Below are 25921 nucleotides of genomic sequence, written 5' to 3'. Positions count from 1 at the left end.
AAATTATTTTTTTTTGAGCTATGATACAGAATCGGAATTGCCTAGACATAGTAAGGCCTTGCTGAATCCAGTTATGATGGCTGCCAAAAAAGCAATTAATACAAAATGGAAATCAAAGTCTAAACCAACCTTACTAAAAGTAGCGAATATAATAACAGAGATAAAACAACCATAATTGGGATCTTTACAAAAGGGCAGGAGCAAATTACATAGGAAAAATGTGAAATGTAATTTGTAATATTTTATAAACAACTACAATATCTCAGCCACAACTCAAGTTACACACTTAATTAGCTGCATTTTATTCATCTAGCTGAGAGCTTTCATATGAAGCTAAGAAGTTCTGTGTTACTTGGTTGATGACATATTTAGAAAAAAATGTGATAATATCTATATAAATTACTATCATAAAAATAAGAAGTATGTACTCACCATAACGTTCCATCTGAGTGGGTAAACTTCATTTGTCAGCAACCTATGTGAATCGGATCCGACCTCGGATCTGATCCGGCAGTTTTCAACAGCTTTAGATCCAAGCTCCAAGCTCCTCCCCCTACCCATAATCCCCTGCCAACCCTGACTGACCTCAGATCAAGTTTGCCCAACAGCGGATACTGCTATAAAATTATCATTCTCAAGATAAGTGGGTAAACCCCATAGACCTGAGTATGAAGACATTCACAAGTGAGGGAGCAGGAGGGAGGGACAGTTGCTGACAAATGAAGTTTACCTACTCAGATGGAACGTTATGGTGAGTACATAACTTCTTAATCTGAAGTAGTTAACTTCATTTGTGCAGCAACCTATAGGACAGAGTTCCCAGCTACCTGAATCTTGGGCGGCCTTCATGGAAGGATGTTCCGGAGCACTGCAGAGCCAAAGGATGCTCTCCCTCTGGAGATAATGTCCAATTTATAGTGATTGATAAAGGTATGAGATGAGGCCCAAGTGGCTGCCGAGCAAATATCATCCAAAGAGACTCTAGCTCTAAAAGCCGCAGAGGTAGACATAGAACGAGTAGAGTGGGCATGGACTCCCTGAGGTGTGGGCCTGCCTGAACTTTCTTATGCTAAAAGGATACACTGTGAAATCCATTTAGACAGTGTGACTTTAGACACAGATTTACCCAAGTTAAATTTGGCAAAAGAGACGAACTGGTCGGATTTCCTATGACCAGATGTCCTGTGGATGTAGAAGCGAAGTTGTCTATGCACATCCAATGAGTGTAATTTGTATTCCCCTTTGTTAGGGTGATTAGGAAAAAAGACCGGCAGGTTGATGGACTGGTTAATATTAGACTCAGAGGCAACCTTGGGAAGAAAGGAGGTATTGGTCCTGAGGTAAACTCTATCCTTGTGAAAGGTCTAGTATGGGGGGTTTTACACAGAGGGCCTGTAGTTCAGAAACCCTTCGAGCTGAGTTGATAGCGACAAGAAAGGCCGTTTTCCATGACAAGAATTTAAGATCTACTGTAGCTGCAGGCTCAAATGGGGGGAGCTGTCAAGGCCTGAAGCACCAGCGTTAAATCCCATCTACATCCTTCACTGGAGGTCTAAGCAGAAAGGTGCCCTTCAAAAAGGTCTTGCATAATTTCGTGGTGATCAAAGGGCCCAGTTCATTTCCCACGTGATAATGAGAGATAGCTGCTAGTCGAACCTTGACTGTGGAGGAGCTAGCCCCCTGATGGAACAGTCCTGACAGAAAGTCTAATACAGTGGGCAAGGGAGCTGTAAAAGGATCCAAATGTTTGCGTTCCGCCCAAATGGAGAAACGTTTCCATTTGCTGCTATAGATCTTTCTAGTAGAAGGCGTGTGCACTGCTACTAGAATAGTTTTAACTGGGGAAGAGATGCCGGGAGTCCTAGCTATGAGTGGAACTGGAGCAGCCAAGCTGTGAGCTTGAGGTTGACCAGGTTCGGGACTGGGAGATCTAGGGGGTGGGATATTAGATCCAGACTGGGATCCAGAATCCAAGGAGGATTCACCAGATGAGACTAAAGGTAAGGGAACCAGGTTTGACGAGGCCAAAACGGGGTAATGAGGATAATCCTGCTCCCCAACCGACTGGCTTTCTGAAGAAACTTCAGCATCAGGGGAAGAGGAGGGTAAGCATAAAGAAGACCGGGAGGCCAAGCATGCACCAGAGTGTCTCTCGGGGGTTCCCCAGAGGGGGAAATGAGAGCAAAGTAGTCGTAACATTTTGTGTTCGAGGGAGAGGCAAAGAGATCGCAACAGGGTTGACCCCATTTGGCGAAAATCCGATTCACTATCTTGGGATTCAGAGACCACTCGTATGGTAACAGGATGGTGCGACTTAGTTTGTCCGCTAGGATGTTGGACCATCCCGGAATGTGCGTTGCTATGAGAAAGCGGTTGGTGGAGATCGCCCATTCCCACACCCTCATGGCCTCTCGGCAGAGTGAGTAAGACCTGGTTCCCCCCGTTTGTTGATGTATCAGACAACTGACATATTGTCTGTCTGAATCACAATCGTTCCTACAGGAAGAAGGTCCTGAAGTGCTTGCAATGCTAACAGCACTGCCCTCATCTCTAGGACATTGATATTCAGTGAGGTCTCCGTGAGGTCCCACATGCCTTGGACTGTCCTGCCCGAACAATGCCCCCCCCCCACCACCAGAGGCGGGAGGCGTCCGTGGTTACCGTGTCTAGTGGAGTGGTCATAGAAAAGGGGCGTCCTTGCTGAAGGTCTGGGGATTGGAGCCACCATAGGAGGGCTTTCTTGCAAGCCCTGCTGAGGGGAACGGGATGGCTCAGAGGATAGTGAAGAAAGGACCACTGCACCTGAAGGGTCCATTGTAAGACCCTCATGTTCAAACGTGCCATTGGCAATAGGTTGATTGCTGCCACCATCGAGCCAAGAGCCCTCAAGACCAATTCCGCCGGGGGAGCTGGAGATGGCAGAAAGGCTTGCACGTGTAGCCTCAGGGTTAGTAGCCGGTCTGTGGTCAAAAAAGCTAGGAGTTTGTTCATGTTTATTCTGGCCCCTATGAAGTCTATGGTCTGAGTCGGAATAAGAGACGACTTCTCTATGTTGATAGTGATCCCCAGCTGGGGAGCTAGACGAAGAAAGTAGTTTCTGGTTGCACAGAGTAGATGCCTTGTCAGGGCAGTCAGGAGCCAGTCGTCCACGTACGGGAAGACCTGAATTCCCTGGAGCCTCAGGTGGGCCGCTATCACTGCTAACACTTTGGTGAACACCCTGGGGGCTGTGGTGAGACCAAAGGGGAGGACCCTGAATTGGAAATGACTGGCTCCTAGCCGGAAGCGTAGGAACCTCCTGGATCGCCTGTCCATCAGAATGTGGTAGTATGCATCCTTGAGGTCTACAGAGCACATCCAATCATTCTCCCGTAAAAGGGGAGAATGGATTAAAGAGTGACCATGTGGAACTTCTCTTTGGTTACTGACATATTCAGGGAAGAGAGGTTGAGGATTGGTCTTAAGTCCCCCGTCTTTTTTGGCACCAAGAAGACCCTGGAGTAAAACCCGGACCCGCACTGGTCTGGGGGGGATGTGTTGGATTGCTCTTTTTTCCAGCAAATGTTGGATTTCCATTGCTGCGGCCTCCCTCTGATCGGGTGGGACATCGGGGAGGTATCTGGAGCTGCGTGGGTAATGAGAAAAGGGAATCCTCTGGATATGATGCGAAGCACCCAGCGGTCTGTCATGATGGACTCCCAAGCTGCTGGGTGCTTCGAGAAATGCCCCCTGACTGCCTCCAGAGTGGAGCAGTCAGGCAACCCCTCAGGGGTGTTGCGTGGGTTGGTCCGAGAAGGGTTCTCTTGATCCAAAGTTCCGCGGGCCCCCTCTGCCTCTAGGGCAGTGTCCACCCTGCCGTCCTCTGCCGCGGAAGGGCTGGGAGTCCGGAGCGGGACTTTTGCGACTTCCGGAACCACATCTTCTTCTGTCCCTTTTGGTTCTTAGAGAAGGACCTCTGGGGAGCAGAGAAGCGGACTCCGATGGCAGACGTCTTCCCGTCCGTTTCTCTCTGGACCAAAGTATCTTGCACGGTTTTGCAGAAGAGGGCAGAACCATCAAAAGGGGCATTAGCGAAAGACGCCTTAAAGGGTTCCGTGAACTCACAGTGCCGGTGCCAGGCCTGACGTCTCATAATGAGGCCCACTCCGCTGGCTCTAGCGGCTCCTTCTGTAGCATGAGACAGTAGCGCATAGAGGTGTTAGATATGGATTGTAGAGTGGCCATCCGGGTGGAGTGCAATTGTTTGTCCTCCGCCGACATGGACTCGGGGGGGGGGGGGTGACGCAGCGTACTCTTTGATAAAGTCCCGCTGCAGTCGGATATTATGTGCCATGTAGTTCAGCGACCTCACAGAGAAGGTAGCCGAACTAAACACCCGCTTCCCTAGGCGGTCCATTGACCGAGACTCCTTGTTCGGGGGATGAACCGAGGGATTCTCCTGAGCAAGTTCCCTCTTGGTGGCCGCCGCCACTAACATGGCATCTACAGGGGGGCCTTTGCTCCAGTGCGATTTGTCGGAGGTTGGGCTGAGAATCTTGTCCGGGCACTTGGGGACTGGCTCCACAGTGTCCAGCTCCTTCCATGCCCTGGTAGTAATCAAGTCTACCATGGGGTCTGCCGGAGGGGACACCCAAGAGGTAGACAGGCCTGCTTCAAATGCCTCCAGGAACATGGATTCGTCCGAGGTAGGCTTTGGGGCAGACCACCCCTCCCTTATTCTGAGCATCTCCATGATGTCACCAAATGAGACATCTTCGGGGGGTGATCTTGGGGAGGCTTCCCCTTCCTCCAAATCCGTGTCCTCAGTCAAGGACTCGGGGGAGTCCAGGTGCCTCCTCTTGCACCTTCACTTGTGAGGAACCTCCTCGAGGGGGCTGTCCAAGGAGGTCTCACCAGCAACGTCTTGTTCCAATGGAACTACCTGGGACGTCAGAGCAGGCGGTCCCTGGGGCCGGGTGATGGAAGTCAGACCCAACTGAGAAGGAGTGCAGGGTGGAGCCGTGGCAAGGGCCGGGGGCCTGGAATCCTTCGACAGAGCCCTCTCCACCACGTCGAATGCCGAGGCAGAGCTGCTCTCTCTGGGATCTGAGAGCAGACCCTCCCTCGGATCCGACGGATGGATCGGAGCCGGCGCCAAAGCGATCGGATCCGACGGACCAGCATGCTCCGACCTGGACAGAGCCGAAGACATACCAATAGCACCAGATCCAAAGCTCAGCCCTCGGCTCCGAGAGCTTGGATCCGAAGAAAATGGACCTGACAGACTCGAGGGAAGTGTCAGCGCCGAAGTACCCGAGACTATCGGCGCCGACCCACCCCCAGGCTCCAAGGCTGCCCGGCTCCGAAGACTCCGAACCTGGGAAATGGGATGGAGAAGGAGCTATCGGGGCAAAGAAGGGGGTCGAACTCCCCCCAGGGGGGGGGGCAGGAGCACTCCCATCTGCAGTTGGGCCTGGAGGAATCTTCTCATCATCCGGTCCAAATCTGCATCGGTGAGACTTCGGGTAGATCTTGACGAGGCCACTGAGGTGGGGCAGGAGTGTCGACTTGATGACCTCGACGGAGATCAGGTCTCCTCCTCCTCAGGACCCGGTGAAAAGCACGGGGACCGGATCCGAGAAGGAGGAGACCCAGAAGTCCTGGAGGGAGAAGCCCGCTTAGCCGGGGGGGCCGAAGCAGAGGCCTCGGCCCGCCGCTTGTGGTGCTTCTCCTTCCTCCTTTCTTTCCTAGCCTCCCTCTCCTCCAGGCCTAAGGCGGGAGGTTGAGTCCCGGCCAGGGGGGAGGGAAGCAGGAGTGGCAGCCGCCGCAGCGGGAGCCATGGGAGGACCGGAGGTAGAAGCCGAGTCCGGGGGCAGAAGACCCGCCAGAATCAGCTTAGACCTCCGGTCCTTGAGTGCCCTGGGGTTGAACGCTGCACAGATGGTACAACCAGAGGACAGGTGCTCAACCCCAAGGCACAACACACACCGAGTGTGGCCATCTGCTGGGGACAGCTTATGGCCACACAGGGTGCACTTAGAAAACACTAACTTTGGGGCCTCAGACATACTAGAAGGTAAAAACCACACACACTAGGCCCCAAACACACACACACAACCCTGACGGAACCCGGAAGGAAGGGGGAGGTTAGAATATGGAACAAAAATAAATTAAACTAAGATAGTTCTAAGGGATAAGGGACCTGAAAAACATAGTCACACCAAGAGTTAAGGAAAAAAGGGTAGAAAAGTTAAATTTTCTCACAAAATGGACGAAAAACGCCTGGAACTCGGGATCAAGCTGCTGAAGTAAACTGCGGCAAACTAGATCTGAGGTCAGTCAGGGTTGGCAGGGGATTATGGGTAGGGGGAGGAGCTTGGAGCTCGGATCTAAAGCTGTTGAAAACGGTCGGATCCAATTCCCATAGGTTGCTGCACAAATGAAGTTAACTACTTCAGATCAATAGTTAATATCTCTTTATCTGCACTAGAGAGAGATCAAATATTAATGCACTTGAGTTTGCCATTGTGTAAACTTTAAGATGAAATCTTTTAATACCCTGGTTTTGTAATTATTGATGCAAATATGAACAAGCAATATTTGATGCCAAGAGATGGCAGTAAGAGTTAATTGCAGATGCACCTGGAGGCGAGACTTAGATGTAATGACTTAAAAGAAAGCAGGATTTGAATGACTTATGTAATGGTGGACTAACAATGGCTGGATATGTTAAAAGTGATGTATAATGTTTGCAGCTACAGTTGTGTCAGCACGGTTTAGAATGTATATTTGCAACTGAGATTGTGTTGCTATGGTTTATTTTCATTTATATAAATGTAAATTGTCTATGTTATGCATGATAATTTAACAAAGATGTTTCTTGTTTAAAAAGAGAGACATGCTTAGGTGATAAAACTCTGAAAATACATTTTCCTTGAAGAGGTTTTTAAAAATGTAATTTCCAACTTGCATGCAACCTTATCCAGAAATTCTAACTCACAAGGACCCCAAACAATCTTACTAACAAATAGCAATGATATTCCTTTATGTAGCAATAACACTGATTCCTCACAAAAAAATTACTAAGTTTCTACTTCCAGTAGGGTTGCCACCTATCTGTTTTTTTCTGGACTATCTGCAAATCAAATTGATTCTCTGGTAGCCCGGAAAACACTATACAAACTCTGGTATTCTGTTTCAAAAAGGAAACAGACTATCAGAGAGCTTGTTAAATCAACTGATTTACTATGCTTTTTTACATAAAAGCATAGTAAATCGGCTGAAAGTAGGCATCAGGAACAGAAAAAGAGGGCATTTCCGGCTGCTGATGTCATAGTAACATCACAGAATGGGTGGCATGTAGGCAGAAAAGGGGGTGGGAATGGGTGGGGTTACTGGTGATGAGAAGGCCATGGCCTTACTCCAGTTTTAACCACAACAAAGGTGGCAACCCTAACTTCCAGGCAGTCTTCAAAGACAGTTCAGGAACCATTAAAAACCTAGATACAGAACATAATCCTGACCCCAGTTTCATTTATCTTTCCTTCTACTGTAAGGATGTACCTACAATAGCCAAACCTATCATATGCATCTTCACAAACTCTATTTCCCCAACATTCAGAATCGTCACTCCCCAGTTTAAACAAGCCCTAATCCCTCCTATGCCAAAAGCATCTTCACCTTCTATTCACAATGAGTTCAAAGCCATATGTATACTCTGCCTTCTGGTAATTAATTGAAAAATAAATGAAAAGCAGATATTTAAAAAGGTCAATATGTATTGGTTTATTACTAAATCTCACTATAACGCTAGGAATGGATATTAACACTCACAGTGCCCCATACACTGTCAAAGAAAAGATTTACTCAAGAATGGATTTAGGCTGGCTCAATGAGGGAATCTCTATAGACCTGAAAAGACCTTTTGAACAGCATACTATCAACAGCTATTGCAAAAAAAAAAAAAAAAAAAAAAGTGTCTTCAGCCTGAATGTTCATAACTAGCTCAAAAACTACCTTAACAAATGCATACTCATGTCAACAAAATTTCCTCAGTTGGCACCATTTACACTGTTCTTTCAAAAGACCCCATCCTTGGACTCATCACCTTCTCTCTGTTCAGGAATGATAGCTCCACGTCTCCTCCAGCCTCTCCCTTTACCTCTCATACAGTTAATAGCCTTACTCATAAGACCCACTCACAACTATAGAAATACTTTTATATCATAATCAAAATAAACACGACATAATATAACCAAAAACAGACGTTATGCTCTTTGGAGTGACTCAAAAATTAGTAGTAACAACTCTCTCACTATAATGAAAAGTCATAATAATATATTGGAATATGTTCAAAGCTATAAACACCTTGGATTACTTCTAGACTCAATCCTCTCTTTTACTCCACACACTAAGCACAGCTCTGCTAAAGTATACCCTCGACTAAAAACTTACTATAAGATTTTAAATGATTTAACCTTTAGGGCTAGAAGGGCACTGATATTAAACATGCAACATCAGGACTAGAATATGCTACTATCAGTCCTGACACTAGATTCATTCACAAACTCCAAAACCACACAAACCACTACTAGTAAAGTATACGGATTTAAAAACTTTGCCTCTACCATCACACAACATTGTATTTCACTTGAAAAGCAAACTGGTCACATATCCCAGGCAATCCTGGTCTCCATTCTAAATGATTAAACCTTTACACAGCAGCTACTGACTGATGTTAAGTAATAACATACAATAAAACTTCTACCGTACCACCTTAAGGAAGGCTCTGAAGATTTGATCAATCGGGTCTATATTAAAACATCGAACGATGTTTCATCGATCCTTTTTCAGAGAAAGCTGAAAATGTCGACACCTCAGAACAGCGATTTCTTTCCTATGGAAAGAAATCGGTGTTCCAACCAAAAACAAAAAAAAAACAATAAACACTTCCAAACACATACACACATACCTTAACCCTAATTCTACCCTCACAAAAAAAGTAAACAGCTGAAAAGACATACACACGTAACTCAACCATACATCTAACTAAAAAAAAAAAGTAAACATTTTAAAACATATGCACTTACCTTAACCCACACCCTAACCCTAAGGTCAGTAACTGTTGCACACTTACATAAACAGTTCCAAACACATACACACTTACCATAACCTTACTTCTACCCCCCCAAAACAAAAGTAAACAGCTGAAAACAAATACACACGGAAGTCAACTATATATCTAACGCAAAAAGAACATATGCACTTACCTTAACCTGCACCTTAACCCTAAGGTCAGTAACTGTTGCACATTCACGCTTGGGAGCTATAATGGACAAGGGAATCCCCAAGACCACACTATAGTGCAGAACACGGCAAAACAACAAAGCGGTCAAGTGCCTTCTTTCCCAGGGAAAGAATTCGCTGAACAGCTGCTTCGCTGTTTTGCCTGTTCACTCTTTAGGTGTCGACGAAAACGCATTCGACAAAATGCATTTTTGTCGTTCTAATAGGAACCCGATCAATCTACAAAGACTACAATTTTCAAATGCAGCTGGAGAAGAGAGCTAGTACCCAGCAAAACTGAATCACCTACCCCAAGAAATTAGAAAACAGACTAATTTCTACAGGTTTAAAAGGAGCCCAGTAACCCACTCAAAAAAATTATACATGTGCAACTATTTCTGTGACAACTCTTCTGTCATTCCACAATTCTCACAGTGGTAGTAATAATATTTTTATTTATTTACTTAATATTTTTAACTGGGAAGGTCCAACTTGGAACAAAGCCAATTTTCAGCGAAGGCCTGGGAAGAAACACTCCAGATTTATGTCTTTGTAACATGGGAGAAAACCAGAGCACCCAGAGGAAAGCCACACGAACTCAGGGAGGACATGCAGACTCGGCACAGAAGGCACCCCAGTCAAGAATTGAACTGGAGAACCTCTTGTTTATTTTTTTATTTATTTTTATTTTATTTTATTTAACATTTGTTAACGGGGAAAGTCTGACTTGGAACGAAGCCAATTTTCAGCAGAGGCCCGGGGAAAAATGCTCCAGAAGCATGTCTTTGTGATGTGGGAGATAACTGGAGTACCCAGAGGAAACCCACATGAATGCAGGGAGGACATGCAGACTCCACACAGAAGGCACCCCAGCTGAGAATCATACCAGAGAACCTCTTGCTGTGAGGCGACAATGCTACCGCTGCACCACTGTGCCGTCAATAGGCGACAACTAATGCTCCCCAGAATTCTCTAAACAAACAATCTCAGTATACAAATCTAATCCGTAAATATGCAAATAAGATAAATGTATTGCATTGCCTTTCTCTTAATTACTTACCTTAGTCATTGATGTAAAATTTTGTATATTTTAACATTGTCTGAATGATTTTCAAAGCATGTAAGGTGCTATTTTCTGTGAGAATTTGCACTGGCATTACCTATAATGGTTTAGCATGCCATCTTGCAATGTTACTGTATGTTATTGTCTGAATATCAATGTAAATACCACAGCTAAGTCCTATTTTGTATGTATACACAGCATGTTTTAACTATCCAGATGTATAACAGCATTTTGTCTATACGTAGAGTAAACATTCTTGTACCTCTATGCCTGGGCACTGGCTGAAAAGAGGTCCAGTTTAAATGTTTTTTTTTAAGTGTATGCCCGTAGTAAGTTCATTGTCATGTGCATGCCAAGAGGAGTTTCAATGCCATTTAAATCTGAAAAAAAACTGATTGAACGTGGAACTCACATGTGGTGTTAACATAGGTGTGGCAAATTCCCAAATCTCCATGCAATGGGTAAAGCCCTTCACTTAACATAACAAACTATGAGGTCACTGCACATTATGAACATGGAGATTTCCTCCACACAGAAGCACCTGCCTTGGTCAGTATTTTCTACTCAACAGTCTACAGTTACCAGTTAAACCAGTTATTTCATATACATTACCTTTCATTTGTTCTAAGCTACAGTGGTTAGCGGCAAAGTTATTTCATATACATTACCTTTCATCTGTTCTAAACTACAGTGGTTAGCAGCACAGTTATTTCATATATATTACCTTTCATTTGTTCTAAGCTACAGTGGTTAGCGGCACAGTTATTTCATATACATTACCTTTCATTTGTTCTAAGCTACAGTGGTTAGCGGCACAGTTATTTCATATACATTACCTTTCATTTGTTCTAAGCTACAGTGGTTTTTTAGTAACTATTGATGTATGTGCTATATCATTACATCCATACATATATATTTTGGTTTTTAACATTTGAGATGTGTATATGTTATACACACTACATATATCTCTTATTGTCTGCTTTTATAATATACAACTATTATATTCAGTTTAGTTTAAATTGCTATTTAAAGAATTTACAACGCAGCTTGATTTTCTAGAAGACACCTAAAATGTATATGAATGATGACCTGATATTGTAGAATGAACGCTATCAGCAGTAAATGTGAGCATGACTTTAAAAATAAATTATACTCTTTTATTTAAGAAAGTTGGTTGTTAATCAATTAACTAATTAGATAAATGGTGCAATGAAGGATTACAGAGTACTATTTAAGTTGAGCTGCTTTATTCTATAGTGAAATCTGATGAAGCGTATCATGGATACGTGAAAGCGCTCATTTCATTTATTTTATTTGTTCGAATAAAGAAGAAGTTGGATTTTTACTGTGAATTGGTGATTATTCCATAGGAACAGAACTGTTTCGGTCGTTTTGCTCTGGTTCACCTGTGTTATTCATTCGTATTGCTCTGGTCGTGACAAGTGTTCCAGGTTTAGTTGAACGGTTTTTTCTGTATTTTTTGGCTGGTAACTTTAACCGTTTCAACTAGCAAAATGGCTCATCCTGCTATCGAGCTAGATTACAATCCGGAATCGAGGGCTGGTGCCAAGAGATGGTCGAATATTGTTAGCAATGGTCCGAACCCTTTATTGAGTCTGGATTTTGGGAAAGACTTGAACTCCCAAGTTGAACAAGGTAACTGCAACATGGAACTGTTTAACACACTGTACAAACAACTAGAAAATACGCTATATAAAATACAACGCTATAATTGGCAACGAAAGCATTTAGAAGCATCACTACACTTTAATTTAATACCTAGGGGCATGAGAGTACTATGTATGCCGACTTACGGCGACAGTCAACCAGAACTATTAAGAAAGTGGCAAGAGATTAATCTAAACACCAGCCGGCAATATATGCAACTTCTAATAGAACATTTCATGCCCCTTGAAAGTGATTTGATCAACAGTGCAAATAAGCTCAACCAAGAAATTTGTGAAACTTTTAATAATGAATTTTGCTTAAGCAAAGTAGAAGCGTTATATATTCAAGTTGAAGCGTATAGTAACAGACTACAATCCATAAAACAACGTAAACTACAGCGTGACCATCGTGACTTTGCTGAAGGTCACGTGTTCATTTGGCCACGCCGTACACACCAGGAAGATGTAGTCAAACACAATGAGAGAACTTTATATCCTGAAAACTTGAATCATGAAGAGCTAAGAGCACAAAACACTACGGTGGTCCAGATTAATGATACCAGAACTTCCGATAGTGCATTCACCACACCGCCAGAGGTGGCGGATTCGTTATTACATGCTCCTGCCTCTACACCCCTACCGAACCAGGAGGCAGAGAAAGGAAATAAAGATAGAAGTAGTAAAGATACAGGGGCAATTCTGAAACGCCATGCAGTAGCCCCCCTTTTTTTACCCTATTCAATCAAAAAACCAATAACTTTCAGGGAGAGATCCAGGAGCTGGGAGAAACGAAAAAGGACTCTTTCGGAAGAGAATGGACAGCAAAGACGACGACAGAAGCAGTAAATGACTTTTCCTCTTCTTTGTTTTTTAACCTTTCTAGTTATGCGCTGAATGAATTTGATATTAGTCTCTTAAATAGAGGTCTATCGTTTGTGCCTTCACAAGCAAGCTGCTTACAAGATATGTTGATAGATTTAAGACTATTTAGCCGTAAAGTAGCACTTAAACTGATGTTTTATAATGAAGCAAATAATAGTGAAGAGAATAAGAGTGCATTTAGTTGCAAAAAGAAAAGTGTATATTGTCCACCACTACCTAGTCATGTTGATTGTTTTGTAAAGCTATGCGAAAAAAGTTTGTATGACTATTTCTTTCAAGGCAATAGAAAATGTCTATATTTTAATATGAATAAGTATGAAAGGATATCTCTACAGGAATTAACAGGAGAACACTCCATTACTATTAGACCAGCAGACAAAGGAGGAGGCATAGTGATACTGGATACAGAACAATACAATGCACTGATGGCATTAATGTTAAGTGATCAGGATACATATATAGAAATCACTAGTGATAAGTTATCAGAAATACTGAATAGAATTACTGATGAGTTATACGACATGCTAATGTGCCGACAGATTGACAAAGTATTGTATGATTTCTTATATATAGAATTTCCACAGATACCACACATAAAAGCATTACCCAAAATGCATAAAGAAACGTCCCCCCCTCCCCTTAGGCCCATCGTAGATGGTGAAGGATGGGCCACACAGAACATTTCTATTTTTATAGAGAAGAGTCTAAGACCTATCATGAATCAAATTTCCACCATTCTGAGAGATAGCTATCAGCTATTGGAGATGCTGAACAATTTGGATATAACATTAATTCCTGGGGTTCACATGCTAATTACTTTAGACATACAAAATCTCTTTACTAGTATTCCAAATGATTATGGAATTCAGAGTATTAGAGAATTACTCCAACACTACCCTGAAGTTAGTAGAAATAAAAATATACTAATATGTCAATTGCTGGATATGGTTCTTTCCAACAATGTTTTTTCCTTTTCCAACCATTTATATCTACAAAAGTGGGGTGTTGCCATGGGCACACCCTGCGCTAACACCTATGCCAATTTGGTGATGTACTGGTGGGAAAGGGAATTCCTATTTAGTTATCCTCTATTCAAGAATGCTATTATGTATTCAAGATTTGTAGATGATATCCTAATTATTTGGGATGGAACAAGACAGCAGTTCTCAAGTTTATTACAATATATGGAGAATACCACTCATTTTCTCAAATTTACTATGGAAGCATCACACATAGAGATTAATTTTCTAGATCTGAATCTGAAAATAGAAGAAGGAAAAATTACATCAAATATTTATAGGAAAAATTGTTGGAAGAATACTATACTCAGCTACGATAGCATGCACCCCAGGCATGTCTTTAGAGGCATTGTTAAAAGCCAGTTTACTCGACTTGAATAAATTATGTAAGAAAAAGACAGATTTTCTGTTAGAAGTAGAAGTGATGGAACAACTGTTCCTGAAAAGAGGATATAACAAAAAAATGGTGAGGGAAATAAAAGAACAAGTCATGAAAGATAGAGATGGGGTTTTAGTGGAAAATGATACATGGAGGTCCTACAATAATAATAAGCAAAGATATAACTCAAATTTCAGAGAAAAAGTTCAATTCCTGACCACTTATACTAATGATAATAATAAGATCATACAAATTATAGGACAACATTGGCCAGTATTAACGGTGGATGAAAGAACTAGGAAAATAATAGGAGAAACGCCAAGATTCATATATAGAAACAATAGAAATCTTAAAAGATTACTATGTAAGACACACAAAAAAGAACTGCCCTCAGTCCCGAGACTATGCTCTAATTTAGGTACCTTTGCGTGCAATAAATGTAATATGTGTAAATATATTACTGAGGTTCAGGAGTTCATACATCCAATCTTGAATTATGAATTCAAGCCTAGTTTCTATGCCACATGCAACACATGTAACGTCATTTATCTTGCAACATGTGAATTCTGCACAGCTTTTTACATAGGACTCACTAAAAGGGAGTTTAGAAAAAGGATCTATAACCACACATATGATATTAGAAAAAATAATGAAACCAATGCACTGGCCAAGCATATAAAAGAAAATATAACACATAATTTTAGATTTAGAGTTTTACAAATAGTTGAGACAAACATGTATGGAGGAGAATCAGTGAATATGCTTGAACTAAAGGAACTTCATTGGATCCTAAGGATGAGGGCACATTGCCCCCCGGGTCTCAATCAGTATGTTCCAATGAGACCAATACTCAGATAATTGTAATATTTTAACTAGATGCTTGGCCTGGATTTTCTTGGATTTTCTAGGATATTATAGACCTTGTGAGACTATACATAGACCTAATCTAATTTATATTAAGTTTTTGCCTAGGTAGATGGGAATATTACTTGAATATACACATGTACATACATTTTTCATCTGTTAGGTTTTATTATGTTAAATAACTTATGTATTTATAATTAACCGCAATAAGAAAATAATATGTGGATGTATGAAGATCACACACATCATATACATATTTATTTATTTATTTATTTGAGAAATGTTTACACTTATTCTTATTTCTATAACACCATGTTATAGAAAATAAGCAACATCACAAATATTTATTATCTATCTATTTTGTATTTATTCATCCAACTATTTATTTGTATAGTTATATTGATAGGCATATATTATAACCTCATTAGTCAATATATATACTCAATATTAATCAAATAGGACATATTTATAATTGACAGGAACTATTAGTAATAAGGTCACTTACATAGTTCCTTTAGTGTATATATATGTGTCTATATATAAATATGTATATATTTTCTTAGATATAATATATATTATGTCACATATGTATTTTTAGATATATATATATTTATTCACTTGTTCACTTTAGATGCTTACTTACTCATATATTAGTGTGTGCATTGACCCACTCATATATATATTTATTTATTTATTTATTCATTCATTCATTTATTTACTTGGAATTATTATGATGAAGTTCTTAATGTTTATGATGAATTGAATATGTAACTATGAAACTTAATTTCCAGCTAGATAAGTATGAGTTTGAAAATACCTTTTAAGTATTTTCTTAGTAAACATTTTTTAGTAACTATTGATGTAAGTGCTATATCATTACATCCATACATATATATTTTGGTTTTTAACATTTGAGATGTGTATATGTTATACACACTACATATATCTCTTATTGTCTGCTTTTATAATATACAACTATTATATTCAGTTTAGTTTAAATTGCTATTTAAAGAATTTACAACGCAGCTTGATTTTCTAGAAGACACCTAAAATGTATATGAATGATGACCTGATATTGTAGAATGAACGCTATCAGCAGTAAATGTGAGCATGACTTTAAAAGTAAATTATACTCTTTTATTTAAGAAAGTTGGTTGTTAATCAATTAACTAATTAGATAAATGGTGCAATGAAGGATTACAGAGTACTATTTAAGTTGAGCTGCTTTATTCTATAGTGAAATCTGATGAAGCGTATCATGGATACGTGAAAGCGCTCATTTCATTTATTTTATTTGTTCGAATAAAGAAGAAGTTGGATTTTTACTGTGAATTGGTGATTATTCCATAGGAACAGAACTGTTTCGGTCGTTTTGCTCTGGTTCACCTGTGTTATTCATTCGTATATTTTTTGGTTAGCGGCACAGTTATTTCATATACATTACCTTTCATTTGTTCTAAGCTACAGTGGTTAGCGGCACAGTTATTTCATATACATTACCTTTCATTTGTTCTAAGCTACAGTGGTTAGCGGCACAGTTATTTCATATATATTACCTTTCATTTGTTCTAAGCTACAGTGGTTAGCGGCACAGTTATTTCATATACATTACCTTTCATTTGTTCTAAGCTACAGTGGTTAGCGGCACAGTTATTTCATATACATTACCTTTCATTTGTTCTAAGCTACAGTGGTTACAGGGATATATACCAGCCAGATATGTCAAAACTTTTCAGTAAGAGGCCTGTAACTGGCTATCCTAGATATTCACACTAAATTTCTAAGGATATGGAACTTCCTTTTTATTTATTTATTTTTATTAATGACGACTAAAAAATAATTAATTTGCTTATTTTTATTAGTGATGACTGAAAATTAATTTGTGTATAAAATGTTTTGTTTGCTTCTAGGTAAGAAATAATGGGCATGCTGCAGAGGCAGTGCTAATGCACCTGATTTAGGAATAACTGAAAATGTAGGTCCTTAAGGAGAATAACAACAGCCATACATACTATTATATTCATAAAGTAGCAGAAAGGATCACATGAACTAAGCCAACATGGGATAGAGGAAGGAAATTTTACCAATAAGGATGACTGCAAGTAGGGTATAGAAAATATGCAATAGGGGTCTGGAATTTGCTGGGGAAACTAGCAAAGGAACCACTGTATTGGTAGCAAATAACCAAGGACAGAAAGGTAATTTACATTGGTTCCAGATGATGGGCACTGTTGATGTGACACTCCGACCTCATGTGGAAAAATGGGGTTGTGGATGGATAAAGCTAAGAGGAAGTGTCGACTGCTTCCCCTACCATGTAATGGTAACGGAATACCGGCCAACAGAAAGGGATAAGACAGTGTTAAGTAAAAGTCTGACCAGCTCTGGTGCTGCTGTTAAAAAGGGAGAATTAACAGAGTGTATAAAATATTGCATGATAATTATAAGAAACAATCAGAGGAGTTTAGAAAAAAATTGCAAAAGAGACTATAAAGGTAATTTACAAAAGAACAATAGGAGGATATCTGTGTGGCTACCAAGGTACAGAAGGAAGTGTTTGCAGTTATTTTTAAACCCAAATCAGACTTCAAAAGATTTTTTTCTCGAGTAGAAAGCAAATGCTGGAGTTGTGAAGAAAAAGAGAGACGTAACTGGGAACTTTTTTTATTTAATAATTTCCTATGGATTATTATGCAAGAAATGTTGGGGGAGCAAATGGTCGTAACTTAGGAAATTATTCTTTTGAACTGGAATATGGCATCTACCCTGCCTACACAAAGTAAGGACTAACTATGCTTAATGTTACTGGCTGTCAAAAAGCAATTAATAGAAAATGGAAATGAACATCCAAAACAACTGTAATTGAAGTACTGAATGTTATGAAAGACAGAAGATAGCTGGATATGGGATCTTTAGAAAAGGGAAGGCACAAATGGCATAAAAATGAATAGAATTTGTGGGACCAATACATGTAGAATAATGCTCAAGAGAAGGACAGAGGTTTAACAGAAAGCAGGAACTGAACAATTTATGTAATGTTGGACTGAATGAAAATTGTTAAAAAAGAAAACATGCATGTACGTTGCATGTTTCCAAGGCCTTAAGCTAAATGCCAAAAAATGTGTCGTCATCCCCTGTGGGAAAAACTCAGTTCTCATGAATTACTACATCGATGGTAGTCCACTGAGCACAGAAGGCATTATAAGAGATCTGGGGAACACAGGATGACAGCAACCTCTCTTTTGACCGCCACACTGCCACTGTGGTCAGAAAGTCCTTCTATGTGGCACATCGCATTACTAAGGGTTTTGCATCCAGGAAGAAATAAGTCATGGTCTCCCTCTACTCTTCCCTCATTAGGCCAATCATCGAGTACAATGCCCCATTTGGCATGTACCTCACTAGACACCTGCAACAACTGGAAAGGCCGCAAAATTACCCTACAAAGATGATCCTAGGACTTAAACAGTTGCCCTATATGGACAGACTCAAAAAACTCCAACTATTCTCTGTCTCATATCACCTACTTAGAGGCGATCTCTGCTTGACTTACAAAGCCATGTCTACCCAGCTCTGTTAGAAATGCTACAGCTAAAGAAATGCCAATCCCTTCGCACCACATGCTCCAGAAACTTCAATCTCATTACCCCAATCAACAGAACATGCTGCAGGGACAGGTTCATAACTCAGAGACTGCCCGTGTTATGGAACAGACTTCAAATACATGTCAAACACAGCATGGATGGGAAACAGAAAATTCACCCTGGGGATCACTCCAGTGGCTCTACTTGACAGAGGCACTGGGAACTAATGTTGGGTGGCATGATGCCAGGGTAATCCTATGGGCTAGGCTGTAAAGGCTCCAGGGCCATTAGCCTAGTACACCTATGAACACACCTATGATAATAACTGGACAATGTTACTAATGTTTATTTTATTTTTGTTTAATGCATGTGCACTCATGCCACTATTTAAAGTGTGATAATTTAAAAAAAGATGTTTGAAAATTAACTGCAATATGCCTTTGTCTGTAATCAGTTCACTGCAGTGGTGGAAAAATCAGTAGTAAGGAAAGTAACAATGTTTATGTTGCATTCTCTTTTTTAAGTCAAAATAGCATTACTGTTAGCAAAACAGAAATATTGTAACTTTAAACATTTTGAAACTTATGTTATGTTTGTTAACTTAGGATTAATAGAATTATGAATACAAGTATGTATGCACTAGACAGCACACTAGTAATAACAATCAGCCAACATACATGTGCCTGATTAAATAAACGTATGAAGGACAAGTTGTATTGCACTCTAATGCAAGCTTTTGATGGTTTAAGCTGAAGATAAACAGCTCTGTTTAGGTATTAAAAGTAACAAACCAATTCACTGCACAAACCAAACCAAATAACTTCAAGATATCCACAAGCCACAGGACCCGGAGCCAACTTGGAATCAAGGCAAAGTTTAATACGTTTTTTTAAAAAGAACAAATTCAACCAAGCGCTTTCACCCAGCCTCTGCCAGGCTTTTTCAAGGACTGAATAATATTACACTCCACAAATCACCACTTAAATAGTTCATATCCACATCAGCTGGTCAACAATTAATTAATTAAATCAATATTTTCAATTAACTTAACATTTAGTTAAAATACAATATCCTTGACATTAAAAATCTAATTCATCGTGTTAAAACCTTACACATAAATTATTATTCCCCATACCAAAATATATTAAAGTCTAGTTCTCCTCAATTTTAAAACTGGAGCAATATTTATGTTGTCATTTAATCCTGGGAACCTTGTGGCATCTAATTTAAGCTGCCAATAAAGTTCACGGTGTTCTAGCAGTGTCTCCCAGCTCCCTCCTCTTAATTCAGGAGTAATTTGTTCCAGTACCATAAACTTTAACTCAAATTTCCTTACACTTCTGGGAATGTTTAAAGAAAGCATTTGTTTCTTTATTTCTAGAAATGTCATAAAAATGTTCATACACCCTTCTTCTTAGGGGTCTTTCTGTTTTGCCAATATAAAAACCAAAACAAAAATGTACAGACCCCCAGGTATACCACTCCCTTTGATGCACAGTTATAATAGTTATCAGATCTAACCACAGATTTTCTATGCGGTAAATAAAATGTGCCTTGGTTTAACATAGCAGTACATTGATTACAATGATTGCACTTAAATGTGCCCATTTTGTTCTTGTTAATCTTAGCATTTTCATTTCTTTCAAACCATTCTTTTAAATTAGCCCCTCTCTTCCTTATAAAATGAGGATTCCCCAAAAACAATTCTTTCAATTCTTCGTTTATACCCAGAATCGGCCAGTATTTTGAAATAATAGCTTCCATTTCTTGTGCCTTACTAGAAAATGTGTACACAAAATTGTTATTATTTTCAAGCTCAAAATTCTTTTTTTGTTGTTCCCCATGAGACGATGTATTACCTGACCCTAATAAAGGTGGGTATTTTACCTCTCTACTATCCCTAACCTCTTGAATCATATTATCTATTAAATATTCAGGGTATACATTTTCCAAAAATAATCCTCTAAGGGTGTCCATTTCTTTGTTAAAACTTTCCATCAAGCTGGACATCCTTGAGGCCCTGATTAACTGCCCTTTGATAATGCCCTTTTTCTGGTAAAAAGAGTGCCCACTATCAAAGTGCAGATAAGCATTCGAAAACGTAGGCTTCCTAAATATTTGAGATTGAAACCTCGAATTGGTATAATCTTTCGTTAATTTAATGTCTAAATAGTGCAGTTCATTCAAGTCAATGTCATAGGTGAATCTTAAAAAATTTGTGCTTGAATTAATAAACTGTATGAACATTTTTAATTCATCCTCTGTGCCAGACCATAATATACAAATATCGTCCAAATATCGTCTGTAAAATCTTATATTTCCCTTCCATGAACTGTTCAACACATACTTTTGTTCCCAAAAGTGTAAGACTAAATTAGCATACACAGTGGCACAAGGAGTTCCCATCGCCACCCCTTTCTTCTGCCTGTACAATTCACCATTAAACAGCATAAAATTATTGTCCAGTATTATTTCCATAAATTCCACCATCAAGTTAATGTTCCTACTATCTAAACCTGTTTCTTTGCTTAAAACTTCCCCAAACCATTCTAATCCTGTTTGATGCGGAATACTGGGGAACAGTTCTACCACATCTATAGTAACCATCCAAAGCTGGGTGTCAAACCATGCATGGTTAATTTCTTTTAAAAATTCCCAAGAGTCCTTACAAATATATTGAATTGTAGACATAAATACCTTAAGTCTTTCATCAATAAACTTAGCTAATGGTTCTGTTATACTTCCAGAACCTGCCACTATTGGTCTAAACTTCAATTGTTCTAAGCCTTTATGTGTTTTCGGTATCCCGAAAATAACTGGGATCTTGGGTTTGTCTACATATAAGAAATTGTATAGACTCTCATTAATCACACCTTGCAATAAGTGGTCATACAACAAATACTTAATTTTGGAGTGGGCTATGTTGATTTCGTTTATGGATGATACTTCATATTGTTCTTCATCCTGTAACATTTCATAAATATGAGTATCATAATCCACCTCATACATCAACACCAGCCCCCTCCCTCATCTGGTTTCATGATTCTACAGTGTTCTTTCTTCAATAGTTGCATCAAGTCCCATTCATTTGCGTCCAGGTTACTAAACTGGAACTGATGTGAGTTTGTTCTCATATGCCTCAAATCATTCTCTACTAATTCCCCAAATATATTCAGGATATGGTGGATGGGTGGGTTAAAAGCACTTGTCCTAGTTAAATTTTGATCAGGTTTAGATTTACCTTTAAAAAATATCTTCAAATTCAATTGTCTTAAAAACATTTTTAAATCTACTATTGTCTCAGTAACATTAATAGTTTTAAGGGGAACATAATGGAGCCCTTTTGAAAACAAGCTAAAGTATTCTGGTGTGGGAATCAAATCAGTGTAATTAAAAATAGAAAAATTATCCTTCCTATAAACAATTTGTTTCTTAAAATGCAACTCTAAATTTGGGGAAATTGGTCCTACTTCTATGTTCGATTGTGTAAATTGCTCCATGTCTGCTGTTGCTGTCTGAACCTCTTCCCCCCTCTGCTGGGGGGATGCTGAAAATCCTGGACTGAATACTTCCTATTTCTTTCTGCTAACCTTTCACTTCTTCTGGGTGGGTCTGTTATATTATTCAATTCATCAACATTCAAGTTATTTTCTTCTTCCTCCCCACTACAGTGTATATTCAAATTAACTTGACCTTTCTTTCCCCTAATGGGGTTTGGGTAGGCCTTCCCCTCCCTGTATTCCTGTAAGTCCCTATCCAGCTTTTTTATTTTTCTACTTAAGATTTTATTGCAAAATTGGTCTACTTCAACAAACATTTTTTCATAATCCCGTTTTATACTCATAAAATTTCTATCATTAGTCATTTTTTTCATTCAAAACATTCAAATCTTTTAATAAAACTTCCGTTTTACTTTCATATTCTAAAATAATTACATTCAACATTTCCAAACCAGCATTGTCAAAGATTGTGCATAACTTTTCATAAAAAACTGTTCCAGATTGAATATTATTCGGAAATTTATAAAAATGCAAACCTTTCGGAATGTGTTTTACTCGCACACATTCCCTTAAATAGTCTATCTCAAGCTGTTTACTTTTCAAAGTGTAAAGCTTGTCCCTGAAGGTGCCGAAATTACTTTCAACGCCTTCATTTAAAAAATTGTTCACAGTACCTTGCTGGAAATAAAAGCGCAGACCAGCCCAGCTATCAAAATTAAAATCTTTCGATGCCCCACTGTGGACATTCCCTTGACCGCCTCCTTGCTTCCCTGCCCCTGTTGTTAGAGCGTTGCTGTAATTCATGCTTCCGGAGGGTTCATCGTTCCCATTACTCCCCGTTACAGTCCAAGAAGGAGTGGTACGTTTCCTCTGTACTTCCGGTAGCTGCAACTGATTACAAGGTATTCCTGAGTCAACAACATCATCATTTTTTTGTTGAATAGTGTTAGATAGCTGAGTTAAAAGAGCCAGTAAATGGTTGAACTCAGCTCGAGTTACTGGCCCCTCGTCAATGCTATCCTTAAGCATTTGCGGTGTGCTGAGACCACTTGCCTGCTCCGTTCCTTCCGCCATGAATTAAAGGTACAAGCCACGAACCAATTCACTGCACAAACCAAACCAAATAACTTCAAGATATCCACAAGCCACAGGACCCGGAGCCAACTTGGAATCAAGGCAAAGTTTAATACGTTTTTTTAAAAAGAACAAATTCAACCAAGCGCTTTCACCCGGCCTCTGCCAGGCTTTTTCAAGGACTGAATAATATTACACTCCACAAATCACCACTTAAATAGTTTATATCCACATTAGCTGGTCAACAATTAATTAATTAAATCAATATTTTCAATTAACTTAACATTTAGTTAAAATACAATATCCTTGACATTAAAAATTAAATTCATCGTGTTTAAACCTTACACATAAATTATTACCCCCATACCAAAATATATTAAAGTCTAGCTCTCCTCAATTTTAAAACTGGAGCAATATTTATGTTGTCATTTAATCCTGATTAAATAAACGTATGAAGGAGAAGTTGTATTGCACTCTAATGCAAGCTTTTGATGGTTTAAGCTGAAGATAAACAGCTCTGTTTAGGTATTAAAAGTAATATGAACAGCCCTTTCTGTGAACTTTATATAAGGAATGTTACTGTGCATCACATATTTTTATTAATTCCTGGAACAGTCACTTTCTTGGTGGTGAAATCAATAAAAATGAAATAGCATACAATCATAACATTGAGCTACTGTGTCCATAATGTGGCACTAGACAGCCACCAAACTAATGAATAAATAGTTCCTTGTATGAAACTCAGTTTTCTGTATATGGGATGTAAGTCTGTCTATAATGGCAACCCATCCTCAGAGGTGAAGTAGCTTTAAGGCAAAACCACCCATTTCATGCACATTAAAGTAAACTAGGAAATGACCCTTGAAATAACTCATAGTAGACAATTTAAAATGTAGTTTATGTGTTTTTTAATAAAAGGCACTTTCTGCTTGAATGTTTACACATTTACTGGAAGGCACTTCATATATTTGCTCATATACAACAGGTTATGTTCAAGTACTGCTTCTTAAACTTGGAGGTGGGGAATATGAAACTGTACTTCTGAAAACTGTACAATGAAAATGCAATTTCATTCACATTGCAGTAAAAAAAATACATACTTAAATTCTTTAGATGTGCTTAAGATATTGCCAGAACTATGGAACATCATCAGTAAAGTAGCTAATAGGTAAAGAATGCATAAAGGTACGGCCACCTATGACTGGTAGTCACTGAGAATTTTCTCATGCAAGTTATACATGCATTTAGCTTTCAGCAAAGTATCACATGAATAAAATATATAAGCAAGAAATGGTACACATTTCTTCTTTTCTAAATCACAGAAAACTTTGTAATTTTCAGAACTGTGGATCACACAAAAAATGAAAACAAGCTTGGCTGAAGAATGTGACATTTCTAGCCATAAGAGGTGAGGGTCAGCCCTGCATAAAATGTAAGGCAGCCAGTCCTAATACCCTATACCACATTTCGGTGCTCCTTAAGAAAAACGTGGAACCAGAAACTGCCCTCTGAGTAGACAGTGCAACCCAACAAGTTGTTGTGAATACAGCAACGCTGACATATTATCGACTGGGTTTGGAGTCATGTGCATCTGGATAACCTAAACAGGAACAGCTCTAAATCTGACTGGGGCTCCATGTCAGAAATCACAGCATGTGAATAATTTTTTTTCATTCTGTATGCACTGTGACTTTACTCTTAACCAAATTATTTCACTCACATAAAATAGTCCCCTATTAAATCACCATATTTGCAGAGCCTAACCCAGAATGTATCAATATATGCATGGTTGCAGAGACCTGGTTCAAGAATAGTGAAAGTATCCCATCTGTGCAGGGTTTCAGTGCCTGCCTCACATTCAGACCAACCACACTAGATGAAGGCATTAAAGGCAGCGATGTCTATATTAATAAAACAGAATTTCTCCTCCACACTTGTTAGGCAGGATAACAACCTGAAATGCCTCCATGTCCAACTAACCATTAACAAAACTTCATACCACATCATAGCTATCTATAGCACCCCCCTCTATGCTCCCCTTGGCCCAAACCTCCTGTCTGACAACCATAGAAACCCGTAGCATTCAGTCAGACACCATTCTCCTGGGGGACATCAACTACCCCTCAATCAACTGGGAAATGTATACACCCCCAAACATGTATGCCCATGTATTTCTGGACTTCATAACTACAAACTTGCTGGACCAGCTAGTAAACAGCCCTTCTAGGGAAGACAAAATCCTGGGTTTTGTTCTCACCAATATGGGGCAGCTCTGTTCTCTAGTAGTTATAATATCCTTCCTAGTCAAATAGAACCATACATCAGTCATATTTACCATAAGACCAAAGCCAGAAGCATCCTCCATTAACTCAGTATTCAGAGATTATGCTAAAGCTAATCTTCTAAAATTGAATGACAATCTGTCAAAATTGCACATTCCCTTCCAATCCAACGACCCTTCCAAGAATGTAAAATCCTTCGACGTCAAATGCTATGCACATGTAAATAGCAACATAGAAGCAACCATCCCCTCCAAATGTAATGCCAAATTTAAAAACAAAACCCTATGGTGGAAGTCAAATATAAATAGGTTCTACAATAAAAGGAAAAAACTCATTACAAGTA

The sequence above is a fragment of the Protopterus annectens genome, chromosome 11.part0 (assembly GCF_019279795.1).
Source record: "Protopterus annectens isolate FY-2018-M chromosome 11.part0, PAN1.0, whole genome shotgun sequence".
NCBI classification, from domain to species: Eukaryota; Metazoa; Chordata; order Ceratodontiformes; family Protopteridae; genus Protopterus; species Protopterus annectens.
Note: the sequence above shows the minus strand (reverse complement) of the source record.